This window comes from Poecilia reticulata, linkage group LG11 (assembly GCF_000633615.1).
Source record: "Poecilia reticulata strain Guanapo linkage group LG11, Guppy_female_1.0+MT, whole genome shotgun sequence".
Taxonomy (NCBI): Eukaryota; Metazoa; Chordata; class Actinopteri; order Cyprinodontiformes; family Poeciliidae; genus Poecilia; species Poecilia reticulata.
Window position 1 is genome coordinate 13,566,348 of NC_024341.1, and position 7,665 is coordinate 13,574,012.

Below are 7,665 nucleotides of genomic sequence, written 5' to 3' on the forward strand. Positions count from 1 at the left end.
TGTTTCTGGTTCAAAAGTGGCTTAACCTCGGGAATGCAGCACCTGTAGCCCATTTCCTGCACACGCCTGTGGATGGTGGTTCTGGATGTTTCTACTCAAGACTCAGTCCACCGCTTCCCCCAAGGTCTGGAATCAGCCCTTCTCCACCATCTTCCTCAGGGTTCTGTCACCTCTTCTCGTTGTGCAGCGTTTTCTGCCACACTTTTTCCTTCCCACAAACTTACCACTGAGGTGCCTTGATACAGCACTCTGGGAACAGCCTATTCGTTCAGAAATTTCTTTCTGTGTCTTACCCTCTTGCTTTAGGGTGTCAGTGATGGCCTTCTGGACAGCAGTCAGGTCAGCAGTCTTACCCATGATTGCGATTTTGAGTAATAAACCAGGCTGGGAGTTTTTTAAAAGCCTCAGGAATCTTTTGCAGGTGTTTAAAGTTACTTTGTTGATTCAGATGATGAGGTTAACTGCTCGTTCAGAGAACGTTTTCATGATATGCTAATTTTTTGAGACAGGGATTTTGGGTTTTCATGAGCTGTATGCCAAAATCATCAGTATTAAAATATTACAAACCTGAAATATTTCAGTTGGTGTGCAATGAATCTAAACTATATGACAGTTTAATTTTTATCATTAAAATAATGAACTTTATCACAATATGCTAATTTTTTGAAAAGGACCTGTAAGCACCAGATTTAAAAATAGAGGCTTTTAGCCCTTAGTTGTACCGTCAACAAGGATTCCTTTCTTGAGGGACTGGGCTGCCTGGAAGTTTCAACCTGGCACAAACCTGGGGAAAATCTTTTGGATAAATTAGTTAATTATTTGTTTGACAATAAACTGATATGCAATTAAGTGCATAAATATACAAATGTTTGCTAACATGGGAAAGAAGGAACTAGGTTGTGTGGAATCTACAACATTTGGACACCAAATGTGAGTGAAAAATCGCCAAAGGGGTCAATTGTTCTGGGGACTCCATTAAAACTGCCTACTAGGTACACAACAAAAACAATAAAACCACAGAAATTTGCAAATTGCAAACAGAAAACGTCCCTGACCTGTGAAGCCGGCTTGCGGTGCGAGTCATTGGTGGACTGACGTCCTTGGTCCTTGTAACACACAATTTGTGTTAGAGCCCCTTTCTGTCTTATGGTGTTTTGTGAAAGGGACCCATCTAACATGTGGACTTACTCTGACCTAAGCCATTCCACTGTAGCACCTGGTGCAGAAGTTCTGCGGATGGCAGAGCAGTCTCAAACTGCTGTGCAGCTTTGGTGCCCATGTCAGATCCTGGTGCGGTGTCATTGGCAGAGTACCAGGATATTGTCTGCCTGACAGCTGCACAATCAATTCTTATTTGTTGTTAATCACGATAGGCACTAGGGGGCAGTGTGATTCTCTGCTGGTTAAGCAGATGAATTGAGATTGAGACTGATAAGTAGCAAACCTGATGAATCTAAAAGATAGAGCTGCTAATAAAAAACGAGAACAATGAGATGGTATTAAGAATCAAAGCTTAACTGAAATCCAAGCATCCGTTCAAAACGTTTGCGTGAACCGTTTGGCTTTTAAATGTAATGAATGAGAGCAAAGACTTCCAGGTTTAGAGAAGGAGAAAGTTTTCTTGCAGTCATTGTTGCATGTCAATTACAAATAAGATGGCAGAGGCACCAGATGTGCGAGACCGTGCGTTGGAATCAAAACAATGCAACAAAAGGGTCTTCTAAATAGAAATTAAAAGATGAAAAGAAAATAATCCAGACAAGCTTGATGTAAAAGGGCACCGAGCTACAGAAGGATGCAGCAAAACAAAGCCGCCCAGATGCAATAATCTAGCTTTCTGCACAAACCTCTTTTTTTTTTTTCTTTTTTTTTTTGTGCTCATATTCGCATCACCAAGTATAAATAAAAAACAGTCAGAGTCCTTTGAGGTTGCAAGGAAGTGATTCCATTACAGAAACATTCCTCATTAGGGGAGTTCTGAGACAAGAGCCCGGTCGTCAGGCCACCCCCCACCCTTCCACCCCTTTCTCTCTCTCTCTCTGGCAGTTCTGGGTCAGCACCAACCACAACGCAAAAAATAAAATATATACCATTACCAGAGCGTATTTGCTGCAGAAATATGACAAGTCACAGCAGTAACTTCAAAAGAACAAATAAATCTTTCATCTTGGGCGTCTTTGAATCTCTTGGAAAGTTTCCTCGGGTTTGGTTATAACAGGGACCTTGGAGAGAGGGACGGAGACAAGAGGAGCTGTTTATGTATCTGAGGAGCAGAAAGAGACGTAGCAGCTAGTTTCTGATCTTACTTCATATGGTTCACTTAGCTTGATATGATACAGGTGCACCTCCATAAATTAGAATATCATAGAAAAGTTCATTTATTTTCATAATTAAACAAAAAAAAGAAACTGATATAAGATGAAGTGCAACAAATTCCATGTGCATATTTCTATTCATTTTAACAATTCTGGCTCATAGCTGAAAAAAATCCCAAATTGTGTTTCTTTTATATATTTTTTTATATTATGAAAGACCAATAAATAAGGATTTAAACACAGAAATCTCCATCTCCTGCAAAGTATGTCCATGTATTGTACAGGATGTACACTTAATGCTTCATCGAGCCTCATGTTTCATTAATTACTGCATCTGCCTCTGGTTTTGCTGAGGTGTCAGGGAAATCTCTTCTGTAGGTTCTCTATGGATTTTAGGTCAGTTACATACGGCGCGGTGCTACCATGATGACTATACCACATACTGATGCTTTTGGCAGTGTAGGCAGTGGCAAGTCTTGCTAAAAATCGATATTAGCATCTCCTTAAATCTCGTCAGCAGACGGAAAGCATGAAGTGCACTTACATTTCCTACTTTGGACTTGATTAAACACAAGGGACCAACTCCAGCAGAAGACATGACTGCCCAAATCGTCAATGGCTGGAAGCTTCACTCTGAACTTCAAGCAGCTTGAATTGCACAATGACCTGGATGCTTCGGTGTGTGTGTGTATGTGCAGGTGCGTTTGTTTGTAATGCCTTGTGGGGACAATTTTCCTGACACATACTATGTTATGGGGGCCACTGCTCCTTGTGGGGACCGAAGCCTGGTCTCCACAAGGGGAAATGCTGTTATTGGGTCAGGGGTTAGGTTTAGGACTAAGGTTTGAGAATTTTCACTCTCGAGGTATGAATTGAGTTTTGGTTAGGGTTAGGTTTAGGTATGTAAGGGTTAGGGTTAGGATAAGGGTAAGGTTAAGGTTTAGGCTGTAGATGTTAATAGAAGTCAATGAAAAGTTCCCACAAAGACAGCCACGCAAACATGTGTGAATGCGTGTGTGTGCGCGCGCGCGCGTGTGTGTGTGTGTGTGCGCGTGTGTGTGTGTGTGTGTTGGCTCTTCAACCAGTGACTCCAAGTCCAGTTGATGCCTTGTGAATCTCCACCAAAACTCCTGAATAGGCTTTGCTTCCCAATCCTCTCAGGGCTCTCAGTTATCCATATTGGCTGTGCAACTTTCCATTATCATATCTAGATACTTTTCTCTGTGAACAGCCAGCTTCCTTAGCACTTACTTTTTGTAGGCATAGCATAACTTTTGTGTTGATTTGATGTAATATTCCTAATTTTCTGAGAGCTATAAGATCAAGTCGTCATAATTGACAGTGATAAATAAATCACTCTGTGTGTGCTCAATCTTTATGTGAGTTTCACATTCCAAATTGAATTACTAGACTATATTATCGTTTTGATGATGTATGTAATTAAATGAGCTGCACCTGATATATTTTCCTCATTAGATTAATAAACTGAGGAATAATCAGATTTGCAGCGAACACCGAGGATCTGACTCTATAAAGCCTTCCTGGTTTCGGCTCCATAATACTCTGTCACTCATGACTGACAGCAGCGCACCATCCTGTAACCCTGTTTTGAGGTCATGCGATGGCCACCGGTGCATGTCAGCTGTAGCTGCGCGGCAGGCGGGTGGGACACCAGGTAGCGGCATCTGGCCTGGGTTTTTCTAGAACACACGCTGCCCGTGGCGCTGCAGAACATCTGTCTGCAGCATGCAGGCCGGCTGGATGAGCAGACCTGCAACCCAGCCAGACAGCCAGCCGAGTGAACGTCCTGCACACACGGATGTCCTTCAGGAATATGTGGGTTAATGTCTCTGTTATCGCGGTCGGACATTGGAGTTCTCCTCCAAAGCTGCTGTCAGAGTTAATCCCTTTAAGACGAAGAGAGCATTCCTCAAACTTCTCTGTTCCTGCACGCTTCGGTTCATGTGAGGAAATATTACTCCTTCAACAGGAAGTAAATAAAGTACGAGTCTCGTTTAGCCATCTGTTTTCTCATGTTTGAGGCAATGTTTCATTTTCACAATGAGATGCCGCGCATTTTTTATTTATTAAAATTTTTTTAAGAGGTCCTGGAAACCAGACGTTAGCAGTTAAGTTTTGTACTTGCCTCCTTGGCGCGTGTTTCTGTTCCAGCCAACATGGTGGAGCAAGATGTTGATATTTACCCTACTGTGTATTCAAGTAACCTCTTGACTTGTGTAATTGTCGCAAGTTCATGTCCATGGATGACATGAACTTGCGACATAAGCAGGTCATGCTAATGAACATGCTAATGTCGCAGTTCATGCGACATAAGCATGACCTGATTATGTCGCATGAACTGCGACATTGGCATGTTCATGCGACATATTTATGTCATGCGACATAAACATGTCGCATGACATGTTGTTGCAAATCAACAATAAAAAGGGAGAAAGTTGGTTTAAATAAATGTGGTTATGATAAATCTCACCCGCCATATAAAAGATATTGAGCAGATTAGTCTGAATTAGGCAGACAAACTGCATCCTGCGTAGTTTGATCTGTTAACTGAGAAGCACCTTGATAGTGAATAAATTAAAGAAACACACAGACAATGATCTCCATTAACTTTCTTCATAAGCAGAACATAATTTTACTCCTTCTTGCACAGATATCAGTTTTTGTAAAAATCTAGGCGCATCTTTGCAATCGTTACGTTCTGAACTGATCAGACTTGAAACTGTTTTCAGATTTACTGAGTGAAGCACACATTTACCTTATTTGAGTTATTTTGTCTTTCCCATGGAGTGAAGCCCAAGAGAAATTAGCTTCTTTCACACTGTATTTATATCATGAGCAAATAGGATTTTCCACCCAGTGAAAAAAGTGCTGTTTTTTCCCCTCATGAGATTGTGTTGCTGCAATAAAAGCTCACATTATTTAAAGGACTTTTAAAAATCTTCAACAGGGAACCTGATAGCTGTGAAGGGCATTGTCTCTTTGGAAAACCTGGATAGTCTTGATTTGCTCTTTCCCCTTCTTTTATTTAAGACTCATTTCCAAAGTAACATTACGTTGAATACAATTTACATTTGTCTAAACTGAAACTGATACCAGTGTGAACTGGATTAAATTAAGTAAAATGACCTTTACTATTTAATCCAAACGCAACTCCTCTGAACTTGATGTTTTTCAACACCAAAAAGCAGGCGACTGCTTTTTAAAGGTTCAAAAGAGTCAATAAGTAACCTTTATCAACCTGGCAATTTTTGCGGGATTTTCTTAAGGCATAAAAAAAGGTAGAAAAAAAATGTGTACATTTTTTTTTTTTTAGGTGACCAATTGTAATTTTCTCCATATACAAAGTTGTTATTTGAAAAATACATCAGTAGTATTGTTCTTTAGGGGTTATCTGATGTCACAATATTTGTTTTTACCTGCAAGAGTCGTCTGCGGTAGAAGGAGGGACCGGGATGGTTGGCGAGCTTTTTTGTCTGTTTGCCATATTGGATTTAACAAAAATAATTTCTTGCATTTGCAGCTGATGGCCAGTAGTTGATAGTGTATTTTATGATGCATTAGTGTCCACTTCAGTGGTCTGTGTGCATTTATGACATAAAAATCCACAAGAAACACAAGAAAATGTCTTTTAGATAGCTGTCCACTGTAGTGACCACTATGCATGAAAGGGTTAATGAATGCTAAACTCTATTTTTCTTATGTTTAATGGTCTTGCTTGTTAGGTTTAGTAATATAATAAAAAAAAAACTATTTATTTTTGCATTGCAAAGTTTATTCGATCATTTTCACTACAACTTGTGCACACTTTGTTTATATTTGCAATTTAATGCTGACGGAGACAGCCAGGATAATACTAGTTGAACAACCCAACACCTCACACATCTCAGACCAACAGAAAAGAGCAGCGTGATGCATCGCGCCCACTTGCCCCCTTCTAATCCAGCCTCGCCAGTACCAGATGGCTGCCTCTCCCACAATGCAGTGCCGCCACAGATGTCAACAGAAGAGGTGACAAACACTCCGCAGGTGTCTGTCCCCTCCGCGTCCGTCGTGTGTGCCCGTGTTCGTGTGTATGTGTGTGTGTGTGCGACGTGGGGACAAAGAGCATCTTTCTTGCAGGGAGAGGAGTGTGTAATTGATAGCAGAGGACAACCTGCAGGAAGGAAGTGCCATCATATGGTAAATTGATGGGCTGGCGCAGTCTGGCACAAACTGTAGGAACAGATGCAGGAAGAGACAAACTTTGCTCATTATGGATCATGTCGAGAGTCAGACTCTCAGAGCTATTAAAAAGGGAGAATCTGCGACCTGTGCTGAAATTCACGTCGTCGCAAATTTATCTAGAATAAAAAACAAAAACAATAGGAAACTCCTGCTTCTCTATTCCAAGCAGGGTTGCTTTTCAGTCTGCTGCACAATCCATTTCCTTTCCATGTGTGCCAGCTTGGCCAGGTGTGCTTGTTGGCAGGGGTTTCCACAGCCAGGTGAGCAAGCTGCTGGCCAGGTGCCCTCCAGAGCTCACTCCACTGACCACATACCATATGGCTTTGGAGCCGGGCGCGCAGGCGAGCGTCCACACATGGTGAGAACAGCCACATTTAGTCATGGGGCTGCTAAAACTTCCTACGCGCACACACACACTCACGCAAACAAGAGCTGTGCGCAATAAAACGAGAACATTAGGAAACATTGCAGCACCCCAGTGAGTTCCAGAGTGAACCGCTTAATGCGCTTTTACTGTATTTCTCTCCCAGCGGCCAAAGCGGAAAACATCCACAGTGCAAACAGACGACATCCTGCTCATCAGAGTAGCTCACATGAATGTCGGTTGGTGAAGCTGGATGTGTATGAGTGAATTTCAGAATTTGCGGATTTCCCTTCCTCGATCTTCTCCACATTTTGTCGAAGTGCAAAATCTTCTTTTTGTATCAGATTGGAACTTCATGTGAGAGACCAACGCAAATTAGCATACGATAACGTCATGGCATTACGTTTAGCTGAATACAAGACAAAGGAACATGGTAGTGGCAGCAAAAGACAGTTGAGATGTTTGATTTCGGCAGAGACAGGGAAGATGGTAAAACCCGATAAGAACAGGGGGGCAGCTAAACTTGTTTATTTGTCTTATTTCTCCATTTTCACATCTTCTAGCTATTGGTGATGTTTAACGCTACTTTGCGTACTTCTCTAAGTTTACACCACTGAAAAAACTGAAATAAATTCAGAATGAATCCCGTTCACCAACTCGCATCTGATCGGGTCCAGCGAGGCCTGAGGAGCTGTACCACATGAGGAGTATAATATCAAGCCTCCGTGAGGGAACAATGTC